The following is a 19,396-nucleotide window of genomic DNA, read 5'->3' on the forward strand; positions in this document are numbered from 1 at the left end:
CATTACTAACTGTCACAGGTTGCCTGAGATACATGAACTTGGTACTGTACATCTTGAGGACAGGTTTGTCCACCCCTGATTAAGGGCGGGATGTTCTTACATCTGCAGCCCAGCTCCGCCATACATCGCCGCCCTTAGGATACATACTTAATGCATATGCGATAATTATGGCAGACAGCTCTTGCTTTAAGAGCTGTCCTTTGCAGTGAGTCAGCGGGTCCCGTCGGGACCCAGCGGCTCCCCCCTCCCTCCCTTACCCAGCACTGTGCTCAGTGTGCTGCTGCGGCGAGGGGGCTGGCTCTCCTCCTCCCTGCACCCGGAAGAGGATCATAGTGCAGGGAGGAGGAGGTCACAGGTCCAGGCAGCACCGCACTGTAATGCCCGGACACAGGTGAGGGGGTTCGGTGCGGGGGATCGCGTTAGAAGCCCATAGGCTTCTATGGGGCATCGCCAGATTTTTCTGGCGATGACCCCTCCGCAGTAACCCGGCGGGGGATGCTTAGAGCATCCTTAAATGCGGTAAAAACCCTGTTAACTGTTTTTTACCGCATTTTTAGTTTAGAGAATCTCCCACTTAGACAGTTTGGAACTCCAGCTAGAATGTAATTTTATATCCAAAATCCTCCTGAAATTACTGCTTTTAATGGGATGCAGTTACAGTCCCGCTGGTCGGGATCCCGGCGTTCAGAATCCTGACGCCGGAATCCCGACCGCCGAAATGCCGACACATTCTCCCTCCGTGGGTGTCCACGACACCCCTGGAGGGAGAATAAATTAGTGTGCCGAGCGTAGCGAGGCACCGGGCCCGCTGCGTGGCGAGCGCAGCGAGCCCGCAAGGGGGGGGGGGGGGGCGATCCACGTCCCCCCCCTTGTCGGCATTTCGTCTGTCGGGATTCTGAACGCCGGGATCCCGACCGCCGGGATACAATACTGAATCCCTTTTAATACACTAGATCTCCATAGTCATTTAAAAGAAAATATAAGGGTTAAAAACTATCAAATAAACAAGAAAAAACCCTTGTAGATATTACTCCATGTAAGGGTTTCTTACATTTATAGAGAGCGCTACAGGATTTAGGATAATTGTACAGCTTGAGCTATGTTAATGTTTTTGACTTATATTAGGATTAGGCCTTGTACTTAAGATGGGTGTGTGGTTAACACTTGGGATAGGTTCAGATTTTGAATATGGATATTGTTAGATTTACAATGGTTAGAATTAAAATAAAACTTAGACAACACTAATATTAAGTTGTTCTGTTTTTGGACACAGTTGTGGTGGGGGATTCTATCATTATTTGGATGCTCGGGACTAGGGACTACACACCGTCCACAATTCAGTAGGTCAGTAATTGCTCAGGCACACTTGCAGCAGGCACGACCATTTATAATGAGGTGGCGAGCCCACAACTTTTCATCTCGTGTGCAGTATTTTAGTAGGGGGTAGACGCTTTTAGGCACACCAGAAGTAATGAGTGCCCTGCCATATCAACAATTGAATTGCTCCTACATATGCCGTTTATTTTCAGTGCCACCCCACCCCCCCAAAAAACCCAAGTGGATCACCAACTTGAGTCTAGGAAACAGATGTGTGCACATAGATCTAGCCACCTTCCACGGTAAACAGCCTTTTCACTCACAACATGCCACAGTGTAGTGGTGGTAGTACTGAGACTCTTTTTTTGTGTGACTTTTTTTTCTGTTAAATGAACTTTAGGTCACACAAGCAGCTGCTGCTGAATAAAATGATATGCAGCATGCCTATATTCTGTGTGCAACTGCAGTTGAATCTGCATTTTAATGGAAAAGAGGTCCAGCACTGGTGAGTCACATGGCACTCATGCATTATGTGTAACTCGACTTGTAAGGCATAGAGAATAGATTTATGTGTATATATTTTTATCGAGAGTGGAGACTGATCTATTTAAACCTACAGTATATTTTTGGGCTAGAACCTGTTTTATGGACTTGTCTTTCCTGTCTCCACTGCTTAGAAATGTAACATTTAACCCCCATCCACCCTTTCTGATATGTCCAATTGTCTCTTTTCCAGCTATTGGTGCTGGTGGAGTTCCATGTCAAGGACTAGGTTGACAACTTGGAGCTATTAGGATAGAGTACCGGGTCAGTTTCCGACGATTTGTGATTGTAATAGTACAGTAACTTGACCACAAAAGTCTTCACCGCACATAGATCACTAAGGAAAAAAAAATGAAGATTTTTATTTCCATGAAATGGTAATTAACCATCAAGTAAAGTAAATAACAGTGAACACGTGTTTCTTATAGTTCTTTGAAAGGGGAAGGGATTTGGCCCTGGCAGTTCACATCTGGTTCTCATTCCTCAACTTTGGAACAATAATGTTTCTTTTTTCCCTTTTTTGACAAAAGTGAAATGTTTATGTGTACTGTAGTTATATGGAAAAGCTTGTAGGGCTGGTCCAACTCTGCTGAAGACGGAGCTGTGGGAAAGTCCTGTATCGCCACTTGCACAAGAGACCCGTCGCTTGGGGAATTATTTCAGCTTACACTGAAATCTTATTTCCATTTGCTTGGAGATGTTCCAATCCAGCTTTTTATTTTCAACCTGAGCTGGAGTGATTCTACAAAATCTATTCAACCTGCCCCCCCCCCTCCACCCCCAACCCACCCCCACCCCACTCCACTCTAACTATAAATGCATGAGCAATGCATTCTCCGTGGTGGGTGGCTGTTTAAAGGAGAGTTTAAGGGTGGGAAAATGATCTAATTTCAAGATGATGTTAATGGCTTCCCCGATCCCTCTTACAGAAAGACAAAAGGTTACAAACCTGTAGTTTAATCCAACAATTTAAGTGAGGAAAATACTATTTTATTCTAACAGACGAAAACGATTAGTGGGAGAATTTATAGCTTTATATGATGTGGTGATTAAGGGGAAAAAGTAATCTGCAGATGAGGGGTGTATGTTTATGAAAGTGCTGATTGGAAGAGATTGAGGGTAATTTGTAAAGCAGATTTACTTGTAGGCAACAAGCTGCTCTTCCGTTGTTTAAAGAATCATTACTGGGAATAATGATTCATTTGAAACATTATAATACTAGTTAGAAGCCCGTCTTCTGTAATGTACTTTCACTTTGAGCTGTGACTGTTTTTAGCCCACAAACTCTCCACCATACCCCGAGGCTCTATCTACTCCTACCTTCAATCTCTGTCTTCAAAGCTCCCTCTCTTCATATCCAGTAAGTTTGAAGCAGATCAGTGTCCCTGCAAAAATTGCTTTCAGTTTCTGTTAGGACTTCTTTTAGCACACAGAGGAGTAATTTGGTCTGTCAAGTGGTCACTAGTGGTACTTCACCTCATACTCATTTAGGTGTGGAGTAGGTAGACATATATATAAAATGTAGTCTGTGTAGCTTCTGCCCAGTAAATATAACAATGAAAAAGTAGTATAGAAAGTGTAGCGCTGCAAACTCGATATCAATACAACAGGTTATTAACAGCGGTAATAATACTGCACCATAAGTTATTACAAATAGTTCTCTAGATCAGTGATGGCTAACATTGACACTCCAGCCGTTGTTGAAGTACACATCCCAGCATGCCCTGCATCAGTTTTAGCATGGCCAAATAGTAAAACTGTGGCAGGGCATGCTGGGATGTGTAGTTCAGCAACAGTTTGAGTGTCAAGGTTAGCCATCACTGCTCTAGATCAATGCCGCTGTTTTGTTTGGGATTGCTCAAAATCCCGAGACCAGAAAAATAGAAAAGAGAAAACAAAACTGCGCATAGGCTAGAACATTAATTAATTCATAATATTTAATAAAAATAATTAGTACACAGCTGTCTTGGAGGCCACAATTATAACAAATAATAATGAAAATATAAAAACAGATCATACATTTACCTTATAAAACACATCAATACATAATAAGGTATAAGGGCACACCTAACTGATAATTAATAATATTAATCTAACCATCCGTTAGGTATTTAACTAAGTAGGCTGCTTGGTTGATTAGGGCAAACGATGGCTTATTTGATATGTCCTTACTCAGTTATAATAATATGCAGTCCTGTACCATCCTAAGACCCATTGTTAGTTGTTAATACTTGTTAGTATAGCAATATGAAGCAGGATTAGTGCACATATATTTCAGTGGTATGATGTATAATTACACTGATGCATATTGATTTCCAATTTTTGTCTGGCCAGAACGTGAAATAAATACCTTTTCAGACTGATGCCAGGGCTTTGATCCAACCCAGGTGGGACCTGGGTTTTAGCTCTTATCCCCCTTTCACACTGCACCACGTTCCTGTTACCCTCCAGTTACACAGCCAATCAGAAGCTTTGAAAGGTTGTTGAATATCCCAGGTCATACCATTCACACTACAGTCAACCAGGGTCAGTCCCAGGAATAACCATTGTAGCGACCAGAGTTGAGGTCCCGGCAATTTGAACCTGGGTTGACCCTTTCACACTGTGCCCGGACCCGGGTTGCCCTGGCAATATCCTGAGATTTTCACTCTGTGTGACAGGAGTTTACAATGTGTAGTTAAGAGAATGATATGGTATAATTAGGTGACGCTTTGGACTTTTAGGAAATGCATTAGTTTTGTTTGGGAGTGGTTCATATTATATTGTAATTGAAAGAAGAAGGATTGTACGAGATGGAAAGGCAAACTCTGCATTATCCATCTTTGTATGTCACTTACGGTATATTGCATAGTTGCTTATTCTCCCAGAATGCCTAGGGGTTTCAAATGTTTCATCAGTGCTGTGCAAAGTAGTTCTCCCTCTTGCATCCTGCCCACTTCCTCCACCTAAGCTCCACCTCCTCTCCATGGACCCACAATTTGCCGCAATTATGCCCATAATGGATGGCCTATACATAATCATTTTTAAGCTTTCTAGACATTGAACAAAAACCTCTATATTCAATAGATTTTAATAATAATAACTAAGGCTTTAAAACTATATGTCCCTCTCCTAATTTAACACTCAACCAGTTTCTGCAGATAGAATTGGATGAATACATCTGTCCAAACCTTCTTTATGTAATGTTATACAACTCTGGTAACCTGTTTTTTATTTCAGTCTGTTTTTTTGCTGCTAAAATAAATGGTCATTATTTCAGAAATGTTCCTTCCCTGTTGAACAAATAATTAGGGGAACATACAGAGAAAGGAATAAACTTCCTTGCCCTACATTAAATTGTTTGCCATTGTTCTCCCAGTCCTGTGACTTACATATTACACCATCCTGATTTCCTTTTAATGTTCTGAATTACCACTTTGAGCCGACTCTTACCAGCTCCTGCGGACTGTGATGTCACTAGCGGCAGGAGAGAGAGAGCGTGTTTACACCTGGTCTGCAGTAGAGCTGTCTGTCTTCCTCTCTGCATCTCCTGGTAATACGAATAAAGCTGCTTGCTTGTCACTCCATGCTGAGTTATAAACTGCTGATTGTAGTGCTGGGAGCATGTCATTTAGAACCAGATTGGTTTGCTGTATTATCAAGCAGGTAGTAGTTATCTTCAGATTATATAAGATCTCCACAGGACCCTGCAATCAGCAAAAAGGGAACACAGGTAAAATTGTTCAATAAACACGGTAAGCAACGGAAATATGACACAGTATAGCTGTAGAAAATGACAAATGAGGGTTACAGCTTTTTCTTAAAGTGAAATGGCTAAATCGTATGCAGTGCACATTTGTTTATTGGGAGCATGAATAACCTTTTGCACAAAAGTCTACATTTTATTACCGGCTGAACCTCTAATAGGCATAAAATGTATCCTCATACTCCTATCGTCAATACACAATATTGTATGTTGCTGGACTCTCACGACAACTGTGTGAAAGTTGTTGGTTCTTTATATTTTGCGTGTTATTCGCAGTACTAGAGATGGTGGGATGCGTCTTTAACCAAACGTCAATTTGTTTTAAAAATGTACAACGTCAGTGGTGAGACTTGTGAGTGGTTAGCCCATGTGCAAAAATATATCTCCTCCCCCCCCTTGGCCCACTCCATCCCTAGTTCACAGTATGTCAAACAGCAGTGGGTGACTGGGAGAGGCAGAGGGTGACCGTGGAAAACAAGGTGCAAAGAACGGCAAGGGGAACCAGTGAGTTACAGGGAGAGTCAGAGGGTGACAGTGGAAAACAAGGTGCAAAGAACGGCAAGGGGAACCAGTGAGTTACAGGGAGAGGCAGAGGGTGACAGTGGAAAACAAGGTGCAAAGAACGGCAAGGGGAACCAGTGAGTTACAGGGAGAGGCAGAGGTGACAGTGTATTGCGGGGAGTTGTTGTCATATAGATGAAGACTGTGACCACAAAAGGCATGGGGAGGCAGATGGTGACAGTGCCAGGCAAGGGGAGGCTGATGTTGAGAGCGGCAGGCAAGGGGAGGCTGATGGTGACAGTGGGAGATGGGGATCAGTGGGTGAAAGGGAGAAGATGACTGGAAGAGGCAGTGGGTGACAGAGTTACAAGCGTAATGTTCTGCATGGTGGTGAGACCAGGGGGCATGTACCTTGGTGGGAGCAACACAGTGGTCTCTACTCTGTTGGTAACAGGGGCCCCTGGTTTATGTGAGCATACCTATGTATTTCAGTACTGTATATTAAAATAAACTTAATTTTTCCTAGTGTAGTTCATGACCGAGCTGGAACACTGGGCCTTGGACTGGGCCTGATTCAGGTCCCCCCATTGTTGCTGCTCCATACACAAAGTACTGGTGTTCGGTACTTTACACATGTACAGTACACGTCCTCCATTGTGAGACTCAAGTGATCAACCGCCTGCAGCCGATTCATAAAACTGAGGAGTGCTTCATCTGTTTTGTGGGAGTGCCAAGGCCAGGACAGAAGTTTTCTGCCGTTGGAAGGAACTGTAGTAGCCTGCCTGCGTGACCACACTGGTTACTCAGGTGCAGATGTATTAAGCCCGGTAAAGTGGTTAGTATCACTGGCCAATGAGCTCGTAAAGTGTCATTTTCCAAATCCAACCTGTAACTTGACAGATAGGATCTGATTGGCCAGTAAGAAAGTACCAGACACTTTATCTAGCTTAATAAATCTGCCCCATAGCCAGCCAATGGTGTTGCACACATGCATTCAGCAGGTGTCTGCTTATACCAGGCGCTTCCTGCTGCATAAAATATGCGAGCACCGCTGTTGCTTCCAAATAATCATTTGTTTAAAGTACCCTGTCACGCTTACCATTAAATATGTGTTTCATCTCTAACTGTTCTTGCAGATATTTCTCTTCTAGATTTATTATGCTTGCTCAAAATGGGACTGTTGAGAGAGTTCAGGATTCCTGAAGGAAATCTCATAAACCCTGTAGATTACCAGAGGTGTTTGCTTATTGTTTTATGAAATATATTAGTACTTTCCTCTGATCATATCCAGAGCAGAGCTCTTACACTGTTTGTCTGATCCTCTGCAGAAGGTTAAGTATACAAGCAGGTTAAACAATACAGATCTCAAATTTGTTACTATTAGTTTTATGGTGGTTTCCGTTTATACATACAGTTTCATATCATAGTTTAGCGTATCACGTACTGCTACACCACTGACCGCTGCCTTGCTTAGCTGATTGTCAAGCCTTTCTTTTTCTTTTTGTATATGTGAGCAATCTGTGGATTTACAGCTACCAACCTCTGCCAGGCTTTGATGAACCTTCTGATTCTTTTATTATTGCACTAGGTGATTAATCGCTCCCTACAGGCGCTCTTCACACCATCGTAAGGGGCTCCCCCCACTTAACCCGTGAGCTCCTTTATGAAGGGGCGGGTGTGGGTGTACCGTAGGATGATGGAGAGGGGCGGGTGCGGTGTTTCTGCAGGTTGATGCGGGTGGTGGAGGGGTAGGTGCGGTGGTGTTGCAGGAGGGGGTGCAGTGGGTGAGGGTCGGGTGCAAGGGTGCATTGGGGGTGGTGTGGGTGGTAGAGTGGCAGGTGCGGGGATACTGTGGGTGGTGGAATACAGGGATGGGGTGGGCCGTGTGGGTTGGTCAGGTGCAGGGGAGCACCAGTTGAGTGAGGGGGTAGTCGCGGGGGTGCTGTGGGTGTGGGATAAGGGGTGGTGTGTATGGGGGAGGTATGGATGCATGGGTACTGCACGTGGGGTATGGGTGGGTGCGGTGTTGGCGAGGCTGGGTACAGGGGTACTGCAAGCCAAGGAGTCTGGGTTGGGGGGGGGTGCTGTGGGTGGGAACATTAGTACCATGGCTGGGGGTTATTGGCAGGTGTGGGGTTGCCGCAGGTGGGGGAGAGTCTGGTGGTGGTGTGGGAGGGGCGGTGTGGGTGTGCTGCGGATAGTAGAGGTGCGGGGGTGGTGTGGGTGGGGGACGGGGTCTTGGCGTGCTGTGGATGGGGGAGAGCCCGGTGTGCCGTTGGTTGGGGGAGGGCCAGGTGCACATCCAGCAGTGCACAGGCTGAAAGTTGCTATGAAGTTGGCCCTGAAAACGATATATGTTAGTATGGAGGTGGATGGGGTGTGCTGTGGATGGCGCTGTGTGGGTGCAGTGGTGTTGAAGGTGAGGGTGCGTTGGGTGGGTGAAGGTCAGGTGCAAGGGATGGATGGTTGGGTGAATGTGTTCGGGGTGGTGTGTGTGGGGGAGTGACTGTTTTAAGGCTACTGGTGGTGGTTGAGTTTCACGAGTGAAAAATGTCGCCGGATGCTCGCTCTTTATATAGAGTTCCAGATCTCGTGAGAATCCGGCGCCGGGCAATGACGTTATTCCCGCGCACCCGGATCTGAGTCAGGTGGGAATCTCCAAGCACCACTCGGATTAATGACCCAGCGGACTGTGACAGCCCACTGGGTAGATGCATCACCTTCCGCAGCAGCAGCATCTCCTGCACGCCAGCTCCTCTCCTGCACTCCATCTCCTGCACGCCAGCTCCTTCCAAGGCAGGCTATGCTGTGTATCACCGGTTTCAGGAAGAGGCACAACGCAGACAACCTCTTAGAGAAACTGAGGGAAATCATCTCCCAGACGCTTACCCCCCTTAAACTCTCCTGGAGATTTGTGATGTCGGACAACGCCAGTAACATTGTGCAGGCATTAAACATGGGCAATTTCCAGCACGTGCCATGTGCCACACATTTGGTGGTGCAGAAGTGACAGGAGCGTGCAGGAGATGCTTGCGGTGGCCCGTAAAATTTGCAGACACTTTCGGCATTCTGCCACTGCCTGCCGTAGGCTGTGGAGCGGCAGAAAACCTCCTCAACCTGCCCTGCCATCAGCTTAAACAAGATGTGGTGATGCGCTGGAACTCCACCCTCTATATGCAGAGGATGGAGGAGCAGCAAAAGGCCATTCAAGCCTACACGGCCACTTACGACATAAGCAGAGGAGCGGTGCTGCACCTGACTCAAGCGCATTGGAGGCTGATTTCCATGTTGTGCAAGGTTCTCCAGCCATTTGAACTAGCCACACGTGAAGTCAGTTCCGACACTGCCAGCATTAGTCAGGTGATTCACCTGATCAGGCTGTTGCAGAAGCAGCTGGAGAAAATGAAGGAGGAACTAACGCATAGCGATTCCGCATAGCATGTCGCTCTTGTGGATGAAGCCCTCGATACACTTTGCCGGGATAGCGTAGGAGCAAAAAAACACAATAATGCTGCGATTTGACCAGTTTTTATGCTTTAAAAAAAAAAACAGAACCCAAAACGTTTAGGGGGTGTTTTGGCAAAACCCATTAAAACCCAAAACCTGAAGGTAATCAGAACTCAAAACCCAAAACACGAAAAGTGGCCGGTGCGCATCCCTAGTTCAAACACATATGCAGCTGTGCACAGGGTGGAGAGCCACTCTGGTGTTTTTTGGGGGTTGGATGACAGTTCATGGTAAAACCGCATTAGGAAGCAATGTGACCACCAACTGGTGATTTGATTGGTGGATTTTGATCTCATGGATATTCAGTAGCTTCATTCTTAAATATACGAATTAGTCTTGAAAAAGTTCCCGTTGCTAGGGAATGAAACGCGTCGAAGTCGTATCCGCCAGCACACCAAACAACGTGAGAGATCACGCCTACAGCATCACGGATCCAGCGCAGCACTTAGCCCACTTCGGCTTCCAGCTACAAACTCCCGCCCGGCGTGTATATACTACCAACGGATCGGCTCACGGCCCGGCAGCCACACCTTTGGAAATACAAGGACGCCAGCTGCCATCTACAGCGGGTAGAGCCCGTTGTCATCTGGGCTCCCCGCCCCTCCGTCTCCAAAACATCAAGGAGGGTGAGCATATCTTAAGGAAGTCTCTGCGCTACCTGACCTCATACCACCTGGCGTTACAAGCGCTAAACCAGGCATATTGCATTGAGCTCCTATACTAACAACTGCTTCAAATATTTCTGGCTTACTAAAACCTTGCTCCATTTTCATTAACCCATCCATCTCTGCTATTTACCATCCGGCTGGTGCTACTATATACTAACTGTGCTGATACGCTTACTTGCGGATTATATGATCTATTTGGTGTTGCTGGCTACTTTTAAAACCCATTTTTGCTTCTTTGGGCCTCATTTGCATATGAGCAACCCTTGTTTTGAATATATCGGATCTGCCTATATTTTTATATATACATAATTTTATTATCTGTCTATTTGTGTATTATATGTCTTTTTCTTATATATAAAATTTTGCTACACTATTTTGTGCCCTGGTGTCCTTCTGTTCAGTGTGGATCGCAGGTGATTTAAAACCAGTTTTTTGGCAGCGCAAGTGCATAAACCCCCTTTTTGTCCAGATTCTCAGTGAGTCACAAGCAGACCCACTTGCCCCTGCTGCAGCCAAAACCTGGCCATTTTTTTATAATTTACTGCAAATTCTTAATTTATATTTTTCATTATTTAAAGCGCCGGTTTCTGCGGGTTCTTTGGAGATCTCTTAGGAGTTTTCTCCATACCCACAGATTTTTTTTGTCATTCTTAAATATAGCTAAGTGTACAATATGCGATAAGTTCCAGTAGAGAGAGAAAATTTTTTGTTTCACACTTTTACTGTACAATATGTGTGTGTGGTCGTCTCCAGGTGATTTGCTGTATACAGTATTTATAGTATTACTGTATGTACTCTCTGTGTACAGATGACGTCAGTGTAATTTCAGGGATGACAGACATTCCTTTAATGTTTGCAGTTATTGAAAAAGCAGAACATATGCGAAAAAGCAGAATGTTTGAGTTATGAATCAAAGAAGGTAAATCCATCTCAACAATGAACATATCAGTCATTGTGCACAAGTGACTTTCCCAGCTAATCCATCATTGTGTTCACAGTGTTTCACAATCTCAGGAAGACAATACTGGGTAATATTCTGATGAAACCTTTCTTTCTCAGGCCTGACAGAGAACTTTATGAGATACGCTTAGTTATGAGAGAACGGTGAAGGGTATACGGGCCCCATTTGGCCACTTGGCTTGAGGGAAAAAACCAAAGTAAATTTAACTGCTGAGCAAATTACTTCCAGATGTCGATTTCTATAAACACATTTTGCCGTGGTCTAACCCGTGGCTTCATCCCTGCAGTAGAAGTTAATAAACTGTGATTTTCCTGGATTATTGCATTTCTGCAGCTGATGTAAATGCACACGTCTATGGGTACATACATATTACGGGGAATTCCAATGCAATCACAATGCAGCACAATCTTTATAGTAAGGTGCTATGGGAAACCTTAATTGATTTTGCTCCATTAGTTAGCAAATTTATATAAATGTAGTTACGATTGGCTAGTGAGCACTTTGGCCATATTTATCCTTCAGTTTTCTTCCTCTCCGTGCCCCGTAGCATACGTCTGCTTTATGAAAATGACTCGCAAGCACAAAAAGTTGTAATGGTGGGCCTTACAAATTTTGTATTGGTGGGCCTTCTAAGCTAGAAATAAGGAACCACTTCATTATGCTGTATATGGTGGCCCTCTACCCTTCTAAAGAGACACACATTCCATTTACAGATTTAATGGTTGGCTCTGCTTCCCCACAACACTAGTTTCATGTGTTATGGGTCTAATTCAGGCTAATTTGAAAATGTGCAGTGGACTGCGAGGTTTAAGTCAGAGGGCCAGATCTATCAGGCTTCCAAAAAGTGATAAACAGCCAGCAAATCAGCCCCTGTCATTTTTTTTTTCATATTCAGCGTGTAACATGACAGTTAGGAGCTGTATCGCTTTTTGAAGCTTGATACATCTGGCCCAGAAAGAGAAAACGCCCTTTGCTAAATTGTGAGAGAATTGCGAATGGATCGCTAATCTGTATACACTTGCAAATCCATACGCAATTCACGAACCCCGTGGCCTAACTATAAATTTAGCTCCCCCTGCAAAAAAACAACAGCTTGTGGCGCCGCCCCCCCCCCTTCCCCCACCACCACCCTTTTTAAGTAAAACATGAAAATGGTGCAGACATTGCTGTGTGTGAAAATATATAATAGTAATCTGTATAGGATAGGCAGCCACACTGGGACACATGGGTATGCATAGAACTGGACTCAGTGAAACCCAGGAGTAGCACAGGGATTGGGGACTGGAGCCAGCTGTGGAGCCCCCATAATATGTGCCTCTGCAGCAGCCTAGCACAGCCTGTGTTCACATCCCAGGACACTGATTCCCCCGCTGCCTCCGTAATCAGCAGCAGCCCCCTCACCTGAAAATGCCAGCCTGTGTACCGAACCCACATCCCCCGCTGGAGAGATTACCTGAAAGGCTAGTTGTCACTTGCTCCAGCCTAGAAAGGATAATCCAGATATGTAGCCTAACCTTTTTCCTCCTCCACCCGCCCTGCTGCCCTATAGCTGGGATCCAATGGGGGATAGTCCATCCAAGAAGCCGCCACCACACAGTCTACTACACACAAAGAACATGCCAGGGCATCCATGCGCTGCTTGGAGGTTGAGCCTCAGCTTCCCCTGCCATCCCGGGAACCGGGGTTGAGCACAGGCTGACCAGATCGGTTGCCGGTGCTCTGTGGGTGAGGCATTTTGAATTTTGGTTCCAGCGGGGAACCGGCAGCCAATCAGGAGCATTTGCTGCCTGATAGTGAGCATTGACGTGCGCTGCCGGGCATGTTGTGCGCCGCTTTTCTGTTCCTCCCTGCTGCAGCAGATATCTTTTAGTGTGTCCCATGACCCTACCGGCGCTGGCTCCCCCAAGCCATGGCGGGGGCTGCCGCAACATCACCGCTGCACGAACCATTAAAAGGATTTTACTGTTTGTGCAAATTTTAGTACGTTTTGAGGCTTTCACTAATATGCGACTGTAACATGGTGAAATGGGTCAGCACTGAAGTCACAGACCCTCCTCAAAAACACCTGGGCATGCCTGTGTTTTTTTCTGACACAACCAGAAAACATCAGGTTGGCACCCTAAACTTCGGCTTCCTGTCAGTCAAACTGCAAGAGAATTACACTTACAATCCTAAAGGCCCCCATACACTAGCCGATTTTGGTCCGATTTCGGCCAGATCAGTCGGATCTGGCCGAAATCGGACCAAAATCGGCTAGTTTTGATGTCCCCTCAGATCCGATGCGCGGTCCTGTGCGCATCAGATCTGCGTCGGGTGGTCGGACCTGCTGCACGTCCGACCACCCGACTTGGGACCTAGTGGGGCGGCGCGGCGGTGAAGGGAGCAGGGGGGCTGGGGACGCTGCGGGGGACACAGGCGGCATAGAGCCGGGCAGGGGGAGCCGGGAGCTGTCAGTACTGAATAAAAAAAAAAAAGCCCATACAATTAATGGGCGGCCTGTGATTGGCTGAGCGCTCTCTCAGCCAGTCAGCAATTGGCAGAGAGAGCGCTCAGCCAATCACAGGCCGCCCATTCATTGTATAGGCTTTTTTTTCTAGCACTGACAGCTCCCGGCTCCCTCTGCCCGGCTCTATGCCGCCTGTGTCCCCCGCAGCGTCCCCAGCCCCCCCTGCTCCCACCAGCTCCCCGGGTTTTTTACATGTGATAAATCGAGACGATTTATCTCATGTAAAAAATGGCACATCAAGTGCCAATCTAATCAAGCTCCCCCGGGGAGCAGCCGGGGAAGCTCAGGGGGAAGTCGGGGGCGACTTGTCCTAAGGACAAGTCGCCCTAGTGTATGGGGGCCTATACGCATTTTCTGTCTCTTATTCCTGCATGCGTGATGCATAAGGTAAACATGTGCATTTGTGCAGAAAACAAATGATTGAGGATCTAGGTAGATTAGAGAAATGGTCAAGAGAATGGCAACTACAGTTTAATGCCAAAACAATGCAAAATCATGCACTTGGGTCTCAGAAATCCAAAGACTCAATATAGTATAAATGGCACTATAATGGAAACTACTGAGGAAGAGAGGGATCTAGGTGTCACTATTTCAGGGGACTTAAAAGCAGGTAGGCAATGTAACAAAGCAATGAAGAAGGCAAGTCAGATGCTTGGTTGCATAGGGAGAGGTATTAGCAGTAGAAAGAAAGAAATAATAATGCCACTGTAGGTCATTGGTACGACCTCACCTAGAGTATGTGTTCAGTTCTGGAGGCCATATCTCCAGAAGGATATAAATACATTAGAGACTGTACAAAGAAGAGCAACTAAAGTGGTGCATGGCCTACATCACAAAACGTACCAGGAAAGACTAAAAGATCTTAATATGTATACTTTAGAGCAGAGAAGGGAAAGGGGGGACATGATAGAAACTTTCAAATATATCAAGGGCTTTAACAAGGTACAGGTGGGAGACATTCTTCACAGGAAGAGGAGCAACAGAACACGAGGACATGCACTGAAACTAGAGGGAGGAAGATTCAGGGGAAATGTGAGGAAGAATTTTTTCACAGAAAGAGTAGTAGATAAGTGGAATAGCCTCCCATCAGAGGTGGTAGACGCAAATACAGTAGTACAATTTAAACATACTTGGGATAAGCATATTGATATCCTTACAAAAAATAAGGATCAAATATGGTTTGAGGTAACATGTTTAAAAAAGGGGCAGACTAGATGGGCCAAGTGGTTCTTATCTGCCATCAAATTCTATGTTTCTATGTTCGCTAATTGCTTGATTTGCAAATTCTCACATTATCGGTCAAGTCTGAATTAGGCCCCATGTTCCAACCTTTTCTTAATCAGTGTGGAGATTGTATATCCTCACTGGGTTTGCCTAGCTTTCCACCCCGTGCTCAGGTTTTCTCTCACAACCCAAAAAGATGCAGGGAAATTACTGCTGTGTAATGTATGCCCACAGTGGTGTAAATAGAAACCCCCCCGCCAATAAAGTTTCTGCCCCGCATACATTAATTGTCACTGCTACAGTAGCTACATGCTCATTGCCAGGGGTCACTTGCACTTTGCCAGTAGGTCAAGTAAGTACCTCTACCATCTGTCTCCTTCTAGGCAGTGGGCATTTTTGAAGAGACATATTCAGCAGATTCCATATAGATGGCCAGACCACATGGAATCTGTATAAAACAAGCCACTGCATGGTCTGCAATGGCCAGTGCTACGCCATTGCGTACCTGCTTTAAATCCTGTGCATGCTTAGTATATACTTAGTGGTAACAGACTATATGAGCACAGCAAGGGACGTGGAGCGGTACGTGGGGTACGTGGGTTAACGTGATTCTGAATAGAGGCGATACTTGAGGTCTGTCTGCATGACACTTCATGGTATCCTTGCCTCTTCACAATGCCAATATTACTGGCATTGTGAGGCATGGCCAAGAAGATGATGTGGTTCAATGTGTCATCGAACCCCCTGAACTGCCCACTCGTGGAAAAATGCAGGTGTAGGAAGGTGTTGGCACTGTGTGGGGTGATGTCTGGCCAGGAGACGTACTCACTCTTCCGGGGTGATGGGATTTCCAGAAGCCTAACGGCCATTCCGGGAGAGTAGACAAGTATGTCATTACCATATATATTACTACAGGGAATTACACTATTGGCGAGGGCTTTGTGTTTTCCATGGTTAGTTCCGCTGTGGTAAGTATTGTAAGTTGCCACGGCTCTATATGATTTAATCCCTGTCTTCAGCATAAGGACCACTGTATATTTGTCACAGTTGTCTACCATCTCAGACCCTACTAGAGAATCCCGTGTGAAGTTCTTATCTCCTGTGGCCCTGCATCATCATAAATCAATATTCCCACAGTATTTACTGCAGGCAGAGTACCATAAAAGGAATTTGCAAGGACAGTGATTTGCTGCAGTCACTAGGACTGCTATCTCAGCACACCAGTCCCTAATGTGACTCCCAGTCCCTCTGCAGAAAAGAAAACTTTCTGTGTAACAACAGATTTTATGGGGGAAATGTAATAGGATGAGAGATTCAGAAAGTGAGAGATTTGGTAAGAAATCTCCATTTTTTTCTTTAAAGCGGCAAACATTTCCACTGCAAAACCAGTTTGATTTTGCAGTTTAAATGATTACCGCTTTTTTTTTTAAATGGAGATTTCTTACCAAATCTCACTCTCTGAATCACTCATCCTATTTAATTTCACCCCTTATCTCAGAGTCTGCTGATGCCCTTTAAGCTGGGTACACACCATGCAATCCGCTCCTGAATGAACAATATAGGCCATACACACTGAAAGATATCGTTAACAATATTGTTCAGTGACGTCACCTGACCCCCTGCTGAACCTGCAGTCTTTGGCCAGTATTCAATGCCTCTGATTCGCCATATTTTCTGGCGAATCAGGCAATTCACCAGGTTTACAGTGAATTTTCTCACAGCCCCAGCGCGATGATAGCAGATGTCAGCGCTGGGACTGCTGGAGCTGGAGGTCTGCTGCTGGACCCATCCCCATCCTCAGGCTGTGCGGGGGCTCCTGGCAGCATCAGCACGCTCCCCCGCCGTGACTCCGCTCAATCCCCTGCAGTGGCATTGTAGCCGCAGCAGCAGGGGAGAGACCCGAGTGCCATTCGCCACAGATTGTAATTATCACCGTCAGGGGCTGAGAGCCTCTGACGCGTTGGATAATGTGAACGGGCGGCTGCCGGCGAATCTCCCAGCAAGGAGAATCAGGGCGAAAGTGCAGCGAATCCTACACAGGATTCGCTGCCGCCCACGACCAATGTTCCCTATAATTTTACGCAGCCTGTGTGCGGCAAAAGATTTTGGCTGTGCAACTTTGGAAGGAAATTAAAAATGTTGTGCGTCACTTATACATAACTGGAAAATGACGTTCAGCATTTGTGTTAACTTTACTTCAAAATGATATTAAACATTTAAACATTCAAAACACAGCACACAATGTAGTTAATGGGTGAAACACACATTAATTGAGTCCACAACTGCAAAAAGGGACCACTGCTGCTTTGTGCGCTCTGTTGTAATGTTTGTGCGCATGCTCGTCGAGTTGTGTGCGCGCGCACGTGCGCACAGCTTAGAGGGAACACTGCCCACGACCCCCGGCCATTGAATACTGGCCTTTGACTATATAGGCAGATGTGACATGTTTAGACTACAGAGGGGAGTCGTTAACAACTTGCAGGAGTGCACATCTTTAACGATATAGTATATATACATTAGACGATATGCACGATAATATCGTTAATGTTATCGTGCATATTGTTTGTAAATATCGCATAGCGTATAGCCAGCTTTAGTTAGAACTGTGGCTGATGGTGAGAGTGTTTTATTAGTAATAGAAACATAGAATTGGACTGCAGATAACCACCTGTTCCCATCTAACCTTTATTTAAACACAAAAGAGAACAATAAATGCTCCTCCAGGGTGTGGAAAGTTCCTTTCTCCAACTTTGATCTAGCAACTACCATTAGGTTTTAGAGAACACAGTGTGCAATAAAGGGTGAAAGTTTTAAAATCCTTTTTTTTTTTTTTACCAAGAGATGATCATAAATGTAATGCTGGGGACACAGCAGAATGATTTGGGCTCAATTTCCCCAATACCGATGCATCTTATGACCGATTGTATGTATAAAGAGCAGAATTGTGCATGTTTTCAATGCGATTCCGATCCGATGCGCATCCCCTTTGGTCGTTTGGTCACTTTGTAGATTGTACCTGCTGCACTAAAGATTAGTCATCTACAGTACATTGGATTGGGTACCGATAGTGTGCAGATAGTGTGCATATTGTGTGCTCCAATCCAATTGTGCGACCATCGTATGATATCTGGAAATCGCTTCACGATCGTCGCACATTGTTAGTCGTTCTGGGGTGTACCCTACATAAGAATTTATACAAGGTTACATTGCATTTACAATGCATTAAAGAGACATCACATTATTACAGCAAATAGTTGCAAACAAATAAATAAAATATTGCAGGCTGCAATTTCCCAAAATATACATTGAATACTATTAAATAGAAATATCTCCCAAAAAGTATTTAAGCATATATACACCCATATATGAAGCTTAGACAAACCCATACCTGCCTACCCTCCTGGAACAGTTGGGAGGCCCCTGAAAATCGTGTGGCCAATGAGAAGGTGGGCATGTCTCCTGCATGCTCCCTGGAGCCTCCGCATCCCCCTTGCCTGCTTATACAAATACTGGAATTGTGGCTCTTCTGGGAGATGGGGGCTAAAATGATGCATGCAAATGAGGCCACGTCCTGTTTTTGCTGCTGAGGGGGCGTGCCAAGCGCTCTATGATCTGCTGGTATGCCCCCTACCACTTTCTCCCGTCGTATAAACCCATACACAGTGAGTGAGAGAAGGTCTTCCAACTTACCTACCACCCTCACTGTGGGGCAATGCTGCCCTCAGGTAGGACAACAGGACAGTCCCAAATAATGGGCCTGTCCTGACAAAATCTGGAAAGTTGTGAGGTGTATGTATGTGTATATATATAATTATGTTGGATACATACACAGTGCATTATTTTAGAATGTGGACAGCTTGGACTCATTTTATTGTGGTTTTCTTTAAATAGTAGAAAGAGTTGTGTTATTAATCTGTACCAACCAGTCATTTTTATGGAGGTAAATGAGTTCTTCCATAGTCATGCAGATCCCTCAAATGTTTAATTTGTTGTCAATATTTACAGCAATTGGTGACCTTCCCTGTCATGGAAATTGTTTAGAAAAGAGTCATTAATATACAGTTCTTACTAGAATTCATGTTTCTTACTGCATGAACCGGATCATTAAAAAAACAAAATACTGGCTACACTGTGTTGTAGAACTACTATGTACTGTAGTTTGTGCGTTTTGTTTTATTTATTTTTATACAGCCTCTGCTTGTGCTATTGTAGAAATGCTTTATTATATGATTGCTCACATGCGATGGGTTAGACAGGAAATAAACATTTTGGTCTCCCTCCACTTAGATGAAAGGAACCTCTAGTGATGTGTACGGCATGTTTCTTCAGTCAGTGGAGAGTGGAGACCATTATAAACAAGTTTACAGACCTAAGTGTTTTCATATATCATCATTATACAAGGGTTTCAGAGGTCCCTCATAAGT

The 19,396-nt window shown here is 45.1% G+C and overlaps 1 protein-coding gene and 1 long non-coding RNA gene across 3 annotated transcripts in view; one reads left to right on the top strand and one right to left on the bottom strand.

The window, feature by feature from the left end:
- Positions 1-19,396, top strand: part of ATG7 (autophagy related 7) — a 241,208-nt gene that overhangs the window by 134,523 nt on the left and 87,289 nt on the right. The gene's annotated exons all lie outside the window — the stretch shown is intronic.
- Positions 3,881-19,396, bottom strand: part of LOC146026981 (uncharacterized) — a 63,972-nt gene continuing 48,456 nt past the window's right edge. The window contains exon 3 of the long non-coding RNA XR_014454609.1: positions 3,881-5,546. This is a non-coding gene — a long non-coding RNA (uncharacterized LOC146026981). The remainder of the gene's footprint in view (positions 5,547-19,396) is intronic.

The sequence above is a fragment of the Crinia signifera genome, chromosome 8 (genome assembly GCF_055691185.1).
Source record: "Crinia signifera chromosome 8, ASM5569118v1, whole genome shotgun sequence".
Taxonomy (NCBI): Eukaryota; Metazoa; Chordata; class Amphibia; order Anura; family Myobatrachidae; genus Crinia; species Crinia signifera.